Source organism: Schistocerca americana, chromosome 5 (genome assembly GCF_021461395.2).
Source record: "Schistocerca americana isolate TAMUIC-IGC-003095 chromosome 5, iqSchAmer2.1, whole genome shotgun sequence".
In the NCBI taxonomy this organism is placed as follows: Eukaryota; Metazoa; Arthropoda; class Insecta; order Orthoptera; family Acrididae; genus Schistocerca; species Schistocerca americana.
Genome location: NC_060123.1, coordinates 400,948,047 through 400,962,485, shown reverse-complemented (window position 1 = coordinate 400,962,485; position 14,439 = coordinate 400,948,047).

Genomic DNA, 14,439 nt, shown 5'->3' with positions numbered 1-14,439 from the left:
ACAGTTAGATTCCGAAATTCGACTACATATCTATGTTAGTTTAATTTCTCTAGACAGTATGACAGATAACATTTAGTAATTAATTTACTAATTAATAATTTCATCTGATTTATGATTTTTAATGTGGCATGCGCAGTTTATCAAGTAACAGTTTATGTGTATGCCTTTCTTTATACGGACATCTTGGTGACAAATTGGCAGTCTGTGGTCAGAATCTAGACGCATAACGTCTGTGCCGAAACATGTGAAAAAGTCTGCATCTTGTGTTAACTTGTGTAAGGAATATTATAAAAAAACTGTTTGTATGCTGAATTGGGAACATAAGACTGTGCCACACTTAATTATTTTAGTTGGATTGATGTTTAGAGCTGTGTTCGAATTATGGAATGTGTAGTGAAAAACTATGCTGCAGTTACATGACAATAGATTTACTGAACTTCACCACAGTGACTTAGCTATCTTAAGGAGTAGACTGATGTGGACACTAGTATATCTTACAAATTGGTCATTGTCTCAATGAAAACATCTATAAATTAATAAATGTGTGAATCAGAAAAACAAATTGTCGAGGCGTGTAAATTTTTGAATGGAAACCTACCAATAGTTAGTTAGAATTTGCAGTTTTATCTATAAACTGAAGAGGCAATGAGTGGAGGCAAACATCAGGTTAGTGACAATACAGGCTCTCACAAGGATCAGCAATTCCCAGGGAGTGTCATTTACTCCAGGGGATCAGTTTTGACTTGGACCTTTCAGAGCACCATCAAATTAGTTTTACAATATCAGTATCTCCCATCTCACATGCATTTTCTTCCTCCTCTCATTCTATAATACTGCCTCCAGTGTTTCCCTCACACACAGCCCTTCAATGTATTTCTTCTACCTTTCTGCCATTCCTTCTTTGCTTAGTATGGATTTTTCATCTGAGCTTTTAATATACTTATAGATTCTTCACTTTCGTCCAAAGGTGTGTCTTATTTTCCTATATGCTGCTTCTGCATTTCCTGCAGTCATATATGCTTTTACAACCCTGCATGTGTCCTCTAACATTCTGCACTTTTTGTCACTCATTTTTTTACTCCCTTTCACCTGCTTCATTTGTGCATTTTTCTCCTTTCATCAGTTATTTTCAATATCTCCTGTGTTATCCGAGGATTTGCACTAGGCCTTGTTGTTTTACCTGTTTGATTGTCTGCTGCTTTCACTATTGCATCTCTCAAGGATACTCATTTATTATTTGTTGTGTTCCTTACCCTTATTTACCTAACGCCTCCCTTTGAAACGCTCAGTAAGTTGCTTCTTTCAACTTATTCAGGTCTCATCTCCTTAATTCCCCCCCCCCTTCACTTTTAAACTGCAATTCATAACAAATTATGGCCAGAGTCTTCATCCACTCTGGAAATGTCTTACAGTTTAAAATGTGGTTTTGAAACTCATAATTACATAATCAATTTGAAACCTTTTAGTGTCTCAGGGTATCTTTGACATACACAACCTCCTTTCATAATTCTTAAACCTAAACTTGTTTTCAGCCATTCACAGAAGCAACGGAGTGAAACCACTATGGATCATGTTACGAGGTCAGACCAACCAATCATCCAGACTAGCCCCACAGGTACCCCTTCCAATGTGGTTGCACATTCAGTGTGGCTATCTGACACAAATGTATGCGAGCCATCCCATCTAGTCAAGCCTCATGGTTTGTGGAATGGACAGTGGCAGCATGTATTTTGATTGCAAGGGATGGTGTCAGTTTTTTTTTTCTTCTGCAAGATGTCATTAGAGGCAGATGCACCACTATGAAAGAAGGCAGGGAGTATTATGTTGTCAGTAGAGAAGCAGTACTAGCACAATTGGCCAGGAGAGCTCAGCAACTTCAAAAGTGGACCAGTCATTGGATATCACGTGAGTAACAAATCTACCAGAGACAATAAGCGGCTCAGGCACGAAGAGAATAGAAGCCATTGAAATATGACGCTACAGGAGAATGCTGAAGATCAGATATGCAGACTGAATAACTAATGATTTGTTACTGGACAGAATTGGGGGAAAAAGAAATTTGCTAAACAACCTGACTAAAAGAAGAGTCTGGCTGATAGAACATATAGTGGACATCAAGAAATTATTACTTCGTTAATGTAGAGGAGAGTGGGTGGGAAAAATGGTAGGAGGAGACGTAGTCATTGTTTTGTTTTGTTTTAGGGTGCTAAAACAACTAAGGTCATACGTGTCCATGTCAGAACTGTAGAACACTAAGACGAAAATGCAACTACACATTAAGCCTAATCGATGGAAGGAAACACAGCTAAAAAGTAGAATTTCCTCTTGAAGAAAGCTCCACAGAACACGCCAAAGAGACAATGGAGGTCCTGAAGCAAAGATTAGATGTCCTTTGTCATATTGCTATAATGGATAAAAAGTAAAATGCAGTCAACAGCCCATACGGTCGATAAGTCAGATGGCATACATAAAGCAGCATTTAAGTGGTTAAAAAAGGGCATTGGGTCAGGAAGTTGCGAACCATCAAAGGTTGAAGAGCACAAAGTGGTGGAGGAAAGGCAGTGCCCAATACACAACCTAACTAAAATTATCTCCTTGTGGCGAGAGGTGGTCAGCCAAGTAGCTGGGAGAGGCTCAGTTCCCTGGAGCTTGTTCCCATGAAGGAAAGACCAGTGGTGATGCCAAAGTAACACCACCTGCTGGCAGAAAGCAACATGGAGATCACTGGAAGGAATGGAACAACTAGCAGGCTACGAAAATTGCACCCTTGGCGGCAATGTCAGCAGCCTCATTTCCCCTCCAACCTATCTGACCAGGGACCCAAGTAAACATCACAGTGGCTCCATCAAGAGTGGGCGAGTGGAAGCTTTCTTGGATTCGTTGCACTAAGGAATGGACTGTGTACAGCACGCAGAGGTCCTGAAGGGCACAGAGTCAGAGCAGATGACAAAATTGAAAAGCCTGTGTCATTGGATATGCTGTGTGGCCTGACAGGGCAAAGAGCTTTGCTATAAAGATTGAGCAATGTTCCGGAAGCCAATACTGAAACTCATCAGTGTCAATGATGAAGGCACACCTGACACCGTGGTTAGTCCGAGAGCCATCAGTATACACAAAGGTACTACTGGTAAGTTCTGTGCGATGGTAGAGGAACTTACAGCAACTATAGTAGTTTCCTTAGGAAGCGCATGATGTCCAAGATGAACATGAGGTGCTGCACAAAGCCAAGGTGCTGAAGGGTCCCACCCATCGGGTAAGTGGCATGTAATGTGAAGTTAAACTGATGGAGCAATAGCCGAAGGTGAACTCCAGGAGGTAGCAGAGAAGAGGGACGCAACCCATACTGGCACTCAAAGGAGTCATTGGAGAAAGAGGCATGCTTATCTGCTGAGGAGGACATCACATTGTTATGACACGTGTAGTTCAGCAGCAACTGCATAGAGACTCTCACCAAAACTAGTGTAAAAGGCGCCAGTGGCCAAATGGATCCCACAATGGTGGATTCTATTAACATGACATGAGATGGACGGATGTTCAGACACATAAACGAAACACCCATAGACTAGTTTTGAACGGACAAGGATCATCACAAATGGAGGCTGCTCCCACTGAAAACACACAGGACACTGAGGGAATGGGGACACGGGTGGCCAGGTAAGACATAGGAGGACCAAAAAAAGTTTTCTATCCAGCATGAGCCCCTTGAATTTCGAAGTTTCAGCGAACGGAAGAGCAACAGTGCCCATGAAGTTAAGACAGAGGAAGAAACCCATTGATATGCCAGAAATTCATACAAACAGTTTAGTCAGTGGAAAAGCCAAAGCCATTCTCAAAGCTCCACAAGTAATGACGACCGATGCATCGCTGAAGATGACACTCCAGGTGACAGGACAGTGGAGAATTACAATAGGCTGCACATTTGTCAACGAAATGAAACTGAAGATGCCCAGTGGGAGATAAGCATAATAATGTAATGGCAATGGCAAAGAGGACGACACTCAGGACGGAGCCCTGAGGCATTCCGTTTTCCTCGATAAAGGTGTCTGACAAGGCAAAAACCACATGTGCCTTGATAACTTTGTCTTAAAAATTTATGAAGGAAACGGGGCAGGCAGCCTCTGGAGTCCAACATGTAAAGGATACAGAGAATACAAGTAATCCAGCAGGTAGTATACACTTTCTACAGATCAAAAAACACGGCCACAATCTCGTATTTCCACAGAAAACCATTAATGACATGGGATGACAGAGTGACAAGATGGTCAACAGCAGAACGGTGTGCCCAAAACCAACACTGTGCAGTGGTTAGTTAATTGCCACAATACCAGCTGGGTGTGAGAAATGGGATGGTAGTTAGAAGGAAGGTGTTTGTCCTCACCAGCTTAACTACGGGTACAGCAGTAGCTTCACGACAACGTCTGAGAAATGTGGCATCTGCCCAGATACGATTGTATGTAAGAAGGATAATGTGCTTGCTTGCAAGAGAAAGACGCTGCAGCATCTGAATGCGATCATTGTCCAAGCCCTGGGGGCAGAAGATCGGGATGAAGTAACTGTACACTCTAGCTCCCTTATTGTAAAGGCAGAACTGTAGAGTTCATGATTCTCAGAGGAGAAAGTGATCACCCGAGCCCACTCCACTCATTTCCAATGGAGGCATGCATGGTGAGAGTGGGAGGAGCTCAAAATCTCCCTAAGGTGTTCGAGATAGCAATGGGGTCCACAATGACACCATCTGTTATGGTCAGACCAGAAACAGGGCAATGTACATTGTTCCCAGAGAGTTGTCTGAGGTCAGCCCACATGATGGAAGAGGGAGTGGAACTTTGGAAGAACCACTAAAAATAATCTAGCTAGCTTTTTTGTTATACCGAAGAATTCAACAACACTGTGCACATAACTTGTTTTGAATGCAGTTTTCCATTGTTGGATGACAGTGAAAAATGCAGAAAGCATGTCTCCCTGTGCGAATTGTGTCACAGCATGACATAGTCAACCAAGGGATCAGTACGCGTCGAAGTAAAGGTCAAGTGTGAGGAATGGAACATACTTTGACGGTACAGATAATTTAATTTTATCCATATTTTGCAGCTTCAAACGATGGAGAAAAGAATGTATGATGGTGCTAAAACGTTAAAAATGCTTTTCTTGGATTATTTGGTAAGTTTACACTGTTCATCTTTTCCACTATTTCACACATATTTTGCATGTTTGACTTACGGAATTCATAACTTAACATCAAACTTTTTCGTGACAGGAATATGCATTTCACCTCAATAAAGCATTTATTAAGATGATTACACCTGATGGTCAACCCACAGGGTCCGAAATGCATCGTGTACTTCGGGTGATGCTGAGGGAATTAGATTAGGAAATGAGACAGTAAAGGAGTTTTGCTATTTGGGGAGAAAAATAACTGATGATGGTCGAAGTAGAGAGGATATAAAATGTAGACTGGCAATGGCAAGGAAAGCATTTCTGAAGAAGAGAAATTTGTTAACATCAAGTATTGATTTAAGTGTCAGGAAGCTGTTTCTGAAAGTATTTGTTTGGAGTGTAGCCATGTATGGAAGTGAAACATGGATGATAAATATTTTGGACAAGAAGAGAATAGAATCTTTCGAAATTTAGTGCTACAGAAGAATGCTGAAGATTAGATGGGTAGATCACATAACTAATGAGGAGGTACTGAATAGAATTGGGGAGAAGAGGAGTTTGTGGCACAACTTGACAAGAAGAAGGGACCAATTGGTAGGACATGTTCTGAGGCATCAAGGGATCACCAATTTAGCATTGGAGGTCGGCGTGGAGGGTAAAAATCATAGAGGGAGACCAAGAGATGAATACACTAAGCAGATTCAGAAGGATGTAGGTTGCAGTAAGTACTGGGAGATGATGAAGCTTGCACAGGATAGGGTAGCATGGAGAGCTGCATCATACCAGTCTCAGGACTGAAGACCACAAAGCAACAAAAGCACCACCACAAAAAAAAAAAAAAAAACCCAACAACAACAACAACAACAAAAACTTCATAAAACACAGGTAGCACACAGGAAACGGTCGTTCAAGTATGTGTCAGAGGGAATGGACCACTTGAGACTACAAGCAAGCTGAGCAGTGCTACACGAGAGGTCCAAATGGGAATATGTGTATGTGGAGTCTGAAACAAATATGGTTGCTCCTGTGTTAAGGCAGAAGACATTGAGCTGATTGAGATGGTCAGCCAAGAGGGCACCTCTTGTCAGGTTCACAAAGAAGCCAAAGAGAGTGATGCACATTAAAGTCACCAAGCAGCAAAAAGGGCTGAGGGAGTTGCCCATAAGCTGGAGGAAGTCTGCCCTAGTGACACCAAATGACGGAGGAATGTAGATGATACAAAGAGAAAAGGTGAAATGGGGAACAAAAATGCGGACTGCAATAGCTTGCAGCCGGGTGTCAGTGAGATTGTTTAACTATAGATTTCATCCCAAATGAGCAGCATGACTGCCCCACAAGATGGAATGCCATCCTTGGGGGGAGAGGTGAAGGTCAAAGTGGACCAGAAAGAAATGCAAGACATCAAATTGATCATGACAATGTGATTTTGTCTCCTGGAGGCAGAAAACAAGTGGACACTGTGGCTTGAAGAGCAGCTGTAATTCCTCCTCGTTGGATGGAACGGCGCGAGCATTCCATTGGAGTTGAGTCATGACGGGGATACGGGAGAGAAAAAAATGATGGATTGTCACCTCAGTGGCTGCTGAATGCCTGCCTTCAAAGATTCACTGCTACAAGGCACAGAGGCCAGAGGATCCTGATCCATGAGATCTACAGAGGCATAGGCATTCTCACTGTGTCGCCCAGCAGATTCCAGGACAGAGGAACGGTTAGGTTGGCAGTGCGCACCAGCGAAACTGAGGTTGGCCAAGTGAGGCTATCACACGGTGACACTGTAGAAGAGGATCTCCGAGTCAGTGAATGAGAAGAATGTTTGACTTTGTTTGGTTTCTTTGAGCCTTTGCAGTTGGCAGATGAAGACTCAGGTGTTTGTTGGCTGGAGGGACGTATAAAGTATTCGTGGGAGTATTCCTTCTGTCCTTTATGACCTGCTGGTTGTGTAGCAGGTGATTTCGCCACCAGAGGTGAAAATTGGGTGGCTTGTTGCACAGCTAGACAAGGAGATGGAAATGCTATCACGACATTAAGCGATTTTACAACTATGGTGCTGCATTTGCGGTTGCAAGTCTGCATGGCCGTGTCCATCATGGAGCGCATTGTGGTAAAAACAATACCGTAAGTACCATATAGTAAAACGTAGGGTTTCCAACTAATCAACAACTTGTGAGTGACAGGGTAAGGCACTTTCACTCACCCAGGTCTCCTGGACGGCCCACTCAAGATACATGCGACATTCTAGGGATGAGGCTGCACGGTCGCCATTGCAATTGATGCAGCAGGAAGGAAGAGATGATCAATCGCCCTTGTGGGCATCCCTACCACAAGTAATGCATTTGGCCAGGTATCAAAGGAACATTCAACTGTAGTTTGTATGTGTGGCATGGTAGCAGCGCATCGAGTTCGCAATGATGGTCAGACCGTGATGACTTCATAGCCGGCTTTGATGGAAGCACTACTCTATCGAATATGAGAAAAAAAAGAGTGCATGTAGGCGCGCAGGATTCAACAACCTTTGTCATTATCGAATTGACTGCAGTGACTCCCTTATCAGAGAGGCTACTTTGTATTTCACCCTGTCCAATCATCACGCAGCCTAGTGTAAATAACACCACGTGAAGAATACAGTGTTCAATGGGTGACATGAACAGGATGGAGGAGTGAACCTGCAATCAGTTGTGCCTGAGAATCACAATTAGCCTCCAAAAGCAAAGTGCCATTGCATAAAAGAGAGCAGGATTTCACAGGGCCATCAACTCATCAACACTTATGAAAAACAAACAGATTAACCATAGCAAAGGACTGGCCTCCTCCAGCATGCAGTACCACAAGGAACCGAGGTGCGGGTGGGAGAGTCTTTGCATCTTTAGCTTAATTCTATTTGTGTTTAGTAGATGTAGACTGAGTTGGTGATTGACTCCTTGGAAGAAAATCGCCCATGATTGCCAAAGTCCCCAATGGTGCACTCCTTCCAACTGGGCCCCCACTCACTCATCCGCCTTAAGTGATTGTTGAAACCTCACGTAACACCTCCCCGACTCCTGACAGAGGGACCAATTGGCAATTTGGGAAGGTAACAGCTGAAGCAATCACTCCTCTCTGGTCCTGGCCTGTACTAAGGTGTACGTGTGAACCCTATCTGTCGACCTGTGGCCAGGAATTACACACTACCCAGTCACCTTTTACGCATCAGACACATGGGCCGCGGTGTTCATGTGTGCACATGGAGGAAGAAAAAACAAAGAGGAACCTCAACACAGAGCAGTGGAGGAAGGATAGGAGATAGAGACTGGAAAAAAAAAACAGTGGAGGGATTGTTTTGAAGTCAGGCTACTGAAAATTAAGAACATATTTCCAAAAATATCTCAGATATGTTCCCCAAGGGAGGGGAAAAAGAATAGCAGATGGATAGACATGCAGCACAGAAGGGGAAAGGTGCTGCATAGGATGGAGTTCCATGGTAGCCAAGCACGAACTCACCAAAGAGTGGTGATCCCCATGGGAGGGGCCTAGTGATGAATACAGTAAGCAGGTCAGGTTGCAGGAGTTACAGATGAAGAGTCCTGCACAGAAAATAGTCGTGTAGGCAGCTGCATTAAAATAGTCTTTGAACTGAGACCTACAACAACAAATTCCACTGTGTTTGGGGACTTCAAATTATGTATGCTTTTCTTTAATACTGTCTATGAAGCATGAAAAGTTCCATTTAAAGGAGAACATATTGCTACAAAAATGCACTCCTTTGATGTTTCTGGTGCCTGAAAAATAGATTGTAAACAAAGTAAGAACAAATAAATTTTGACATACTGGTCGCTTGTCCCTTCTCATATGTGCTCAGAAACTTTGCCAGGTTCGCCACATGCTAGTTTGTGTGTTGTGTAAAAATAGAGATTTTTTTCTTTTTTGGATTGCGGTCAAAGTATCGTTGTGTAAAAAAGGTGTGTGTATCACCAGCTCTCTTCCTGAAAAATTTTAATAAATGCACATCACACATGGAAGCAGCACTGGCTGCAGCTTGTTAGCACTTGCCGTAACTAGCACTCAGTTGGGGGAAAAAAAAACACATACTGAAATCAAGTTCATAAGCGTGTACCAACATTAAGGTAACCATTTATCTATGTACTATAATGGAGAAAATTTATTCCTGCTAAGACAGTGTCCCCTTTTGTTTCCACATTGGGACTTTACTATGTACAAATTGTATATTTTTTAAAAATAATAATAAGCTATAATAACTCCTTTCCTTTTGGCCTACCAAAACTTCACTGAACCTCTGCAGTTCACCATATCAGCAGGTGGGACTTTGCTACACTCCCGTTATACAGTTCAGACAGTAACCCTGAAACTACCATAGTACATAGCATGAGCGGCGGTGGTGGTGGGTAGTGTTTAACGTCCTGTCGACAATGAGGTCATTAGAGACGGAGCGCAAGCTCGAGTTAGGGAAGGATTGGGAAGGAAATCGGCCGTGCCCTTTCAAAGGAACCATCCCGGCATTTGCCTGAAACAATTTAGGGAAATCACGGAAAACCTAAATCAGGATGGCCATAGATGGGATTGAACCGTCGTCCTCCCGAATGCGAGTCCAGTGTGCTAACCAATGCGCCACCTCGCTCGGTCATAGCATGAGCATCTTGTTATTGTGATCCATATACTGAGTGGTTACTTCAGTCACTTTACTGTCTCAATAATTATTCTCCACACACTAAAAAGTTTTGCATCCCCTCGGTTCCGGAACCTGTACAGAAAATTGGGAGAGAGATAAACATAAACATCATTTCCACCCATTTTATTGCTCATGAAAACCACACTTTGCATGTTATACCACCATGCAGCGAGATCTTTGGAGGTGGTGGTCTAGATTGCTGTGCACATCATCAACTGTAATACGCAGCAGCATGTCCTCTTGCATTGGTGCATGCCTGTATTCGTCGTAGCATACTATCCACAAGTTCATCAAGGCACTGTTGGTTCAGATTGTCCCACTCCTCAACTGTGATTCGGTGTGGATCCCTCAATGTAGTTGGTGGGTCGCGTCATCCATAAACAGCCCTTTTCTATCCATCCCAGGCATGTTCGACAGGATCATGTCTGGAGAACATGCTATCCACTCTATTCGAGCGATGTTGTTATCCTGAAGGAAGTCATACATAAGATGTGCACGATAGGGGTGCAAATTGTTGTCCACAAAGATGAATGCCTCGCCAATATGCTGCTGATACGGTTGTACTATTGGTCGGAGGGTGGCATTCACATATCGTACAGCCATTACGGCACTTTCCATGAACACCAGCAGTGTATGTCAGCCCCACATAATGTCACCCCAAAAAAACAGCAAGGAACCTCCATCTTGCTACACTCACTGGACAGTGTGTCTAAGGCATTCAGCCTGACCGGGTTGCCTCTAAACACATCTCCGATGATTGTATGGTTGAAGGCGTATGCGACACTCATCACTGAAGAGAACGCGATGCCAATACTGAGCGGTCCTTTCAGCATGTTGTTGGGCCCATCTGTACCATGCTGCATGGTGTCGTGGTTGCAAAGATGGACCTCGCCAAGGACGATGGGAGAGAAGTTGTGCATCATGCAGCCTACTGCACACAGTATGACTCTTAACACAACATCCTGCAGCTGAACGAAAAGCATTATCAACATGGTGGTGGTGTTGACATGGTTCCACCGAGACATAATCTGCAGGTAGCGGCCATCCACTGCAGTAGTAGCCCTTGGACGGCCTGAGCAAGGCATGTCATCGACAGTTCATGTCTCTATGTATCTCCTCCAAGTCCGAACATCACTACTTTGGTTCACTCTGAGACACCTGGACACTTTCCTTGTTGAGAGCCCTTCCTGGCACAAAGTAACAATGAGGACACTATCAAACCACAATATTGACCATCTAGGCATGGTTGAACTACAGACAACATGAGCTGTGTACCTCCTTCCTGGTGGAATGACTGGAACTGATCAGCTGTCAGACCCCCTCCATCTAATAGGCGTTGCTCATGCATGATTGTTTACATCTTTGGGGGGGTTTAATGATGTCTCTGAACAGTCAGAGGGATTGTATCTGTGTCACAATATCCACAGTCAACGTCTCCCTTCAAGAGTTCTGGAAACTGGGGTGACGCAATTTTTTTTTTGGTGTGTGTAGTTTTTGCTGAATTCCTATCACAAAAACTACTTTATTACTAATTTGCAGTGACTTGAGAGCAAATGCTACCAGACACGGGATTTCCATCGAAGTGCACATCTCTTAGAGGCGGTGAAATCAGGAAACACCTCAATGTAAATGATAAGTCAAGTAGGGGATAAGGAATCCAAACGTCAGACTGTTTTTAACACCATAATATGACTGTCCAATTACTGAGGCCCTGATGAGACCAGATTTGTTATTCAAAATATGAATATCATGTATGTACGATAGGCTGTTTTACAGTTCTGATGACACACATTTCGATCTCCTGAAATACAGGTCCTACGAACTAATGTTTGGGAAACTGAACAGTAGAAGGGGGAGAAAAGCAGACAGGGCAGGAACAACCCAAATCAGTAACAAAATACAAAACAAAATTAAAATGAAGAAACATTATGCAATAGACTTTTAAGAAAGGTGACAGTGTATTAGCATGGCAAGGTCTCCTGAATACAAGAGGAAATACTGACAAGCCAAAATGCTGACAAACTGGTGTACCAGAGAACACACATGGGCTATGAAACAACTGAAAAACCAGAAGTAGTGACAACATACATGAAAAGAATGAGTGCTGTTGAAAGAGCCAAACATTACATAAACATTACATTGCTGCCTACAGTTTACTTAAGAAATTGGGAAAGCATTTTCCTGGTTACTAGAATTGTGTGTAGTAGGAGTAAACCATTTAATGTGTTTGCGCTACCAATACAGGACAAAAACTGCTTATCCTATAGGTTAAGTAGGAATGAACTGTTTGCTATTTCTCTAGAAGATAGGGATTCTGTTATTAGCTGTGGCTGAAAGTATTGTTATTCTTCTCTCTTTGTTTTCCTAATGACTGTGTATGGTTCTGTCTGCAATAAAGTTTAGTGAAACAAAGACAATAGTGCTGATCGAATTTCATTGTCAGATGATGGTTCACTGGTGCATGCAGCTCCCTGAAGGTCAGCAAGTACACTCAAGAAACAACAAATGACACACCATGAAGAAATTATCCAAAGGGTATGGAAAATGGAAGGGGTGATGTATATGTGTCATACAGACAAACAGATGATTACAATTGCCAAAAAATTGGACGATTTATTCAAAAGAAAAGAACTCACAAATTGCACAAGTTAATATTATTTTGGACCTTATGCTAGCAGTTATTTGGTTTGTACTGGTTGATAGAGTTGTTGGATGTTCTGAGGCATATCATACCAGAATTTGTCCAATTGGTATATTAGATCACCAAAATACCAGGCTGGTTGATGGGCCCTGCCGATAATGCTCCATTCTCAATTGGAGAGAGGTCTGATGACCTTGCTAGCCAAGATAGGGTTACGCAAGCATGAAGACAAGCTGTAGAAACTCTCGATGTGTGTCGACGGGCACTATGTTGTTGAAATGGGAGCACAGGAGGCTCGCCATCAAGGGCAACAAAACGAAGCATGGAATATCGTTGATGTATTGCTGTGCCGCAGGGGTGCCACAGGTGACACCAAAGGGGTTCTGCTATGACCGTCCCTCATCAATTTTCGGAGCTGGTCCACAGCTCCATGATTGGGGATCACAGCAGCCATTGTGATGATTATGTTGCACGAAACTGTCACTAGCACTGCCATTGTAGTGTGTGACAGGTGGGTACTGAGAAACCTGATACCCAAAGAGAGAATTAATTTTTATGAACAATTTTGCAACTCTGGTTGTTTCTATATAAAAAAATTTAGCTTTATACTTACTTGCGGGTCTGGAAGAACAGACACTGTTAATGATACACTGCTGTACGAAATACTTCAAAATTTATTTGCTGACTGAATTTCTTGATATCAGCTGTATATTTATAATTCTACTATTCAATAGTGACACGTGAAAATTTGTGTCAGACTGTGACTGGAGCCCAGATTTCCCAATTACCTTGAGTGGTTGCCTTCACCACTTCAGCTATTTGTGCTTGTGGAGGGGTGATATTCAGGTACAGAACCACATTATTTCAGTGTGTCACTTTACAGCTCCAACATTAAATGTTTTAATTGAAAAATACTAGAATAGTATTTCCAGATCAGAATTATGAGTTGAGAACCTTTAGTTGCTTAGTTTTAGCTCCTATTCACATGTTGTATTCCATTCAGCATACCCAGTTTTTAATACAGTAATTTATTTGTTGTTATTATGGAGGATGGGGAAAATATTTCATTCATGTAATGTATAATCATAAAATAAATAAAAAAAATAAAATAAAAAGAATTTGCTTCTATGTGCAGTATGAATCCATGGGCACTAAGCTCCAGCTGCAAACATGGACAAATACCTTTGAAAGATTTAAAGTAATATGCCACAGTAATGTGGCAGTGCGATCATCTGATCTGGTGAGACACACGGTCTTGTGTGACACACTACATGAAAACCTTTAAACTCAATGTTCATTTCACATATTCAACATATATCACTATGACCTTAAAACAGATTTTTCCCTATTACTTTGATCCAGTAACATAGGATTCTGCTTTCAGTATAGCTTACAGCCATAGGCAATATTACCAGGACTGTTAAGAACGGAGCTGACACTGGAGGATTGGAAACTATTGCAAGCCATATATGTTAAAGTGAATGCAAAATTTACCTGGTTACTCACAGGAAGCTACCAGTCATTGCAAATAATCTCCAGGATATAAATTTCCATTCCCATGTGTATCTTTCTTGCAAAAGTGACATTGTACAGATGCAGTGAGATGTCCACTTCATGCAAGTACGGAAAAAACAGTCTCCAACAGTCATGGTCATCATAAACATGCCAGCCGGAGTGGCTGAGCGGTTCTAGGCACTGGAACCGCGCGACCGCTACGGTCGCAGGTTCGAATCCTGCCTCGGGCACGGATGTGTGTGACGTCCATAGGTTAGTTAGGTTTAAGTAGTTCTAAGTTCTAGGGGACTGATGACCTCAGAAGTTAAGTCCCATAGTGCTCAGAGCCATCATAAACACCTATTACTAGCTACATATGCCTTATTTCTCATCTAAATATGACCTTGTGAATGTACCTTCAAAACAGGACTGCCAGGTTGGACCTTAACCTGGATCTTTTGTCTTCTTCACATGCACATCGTGC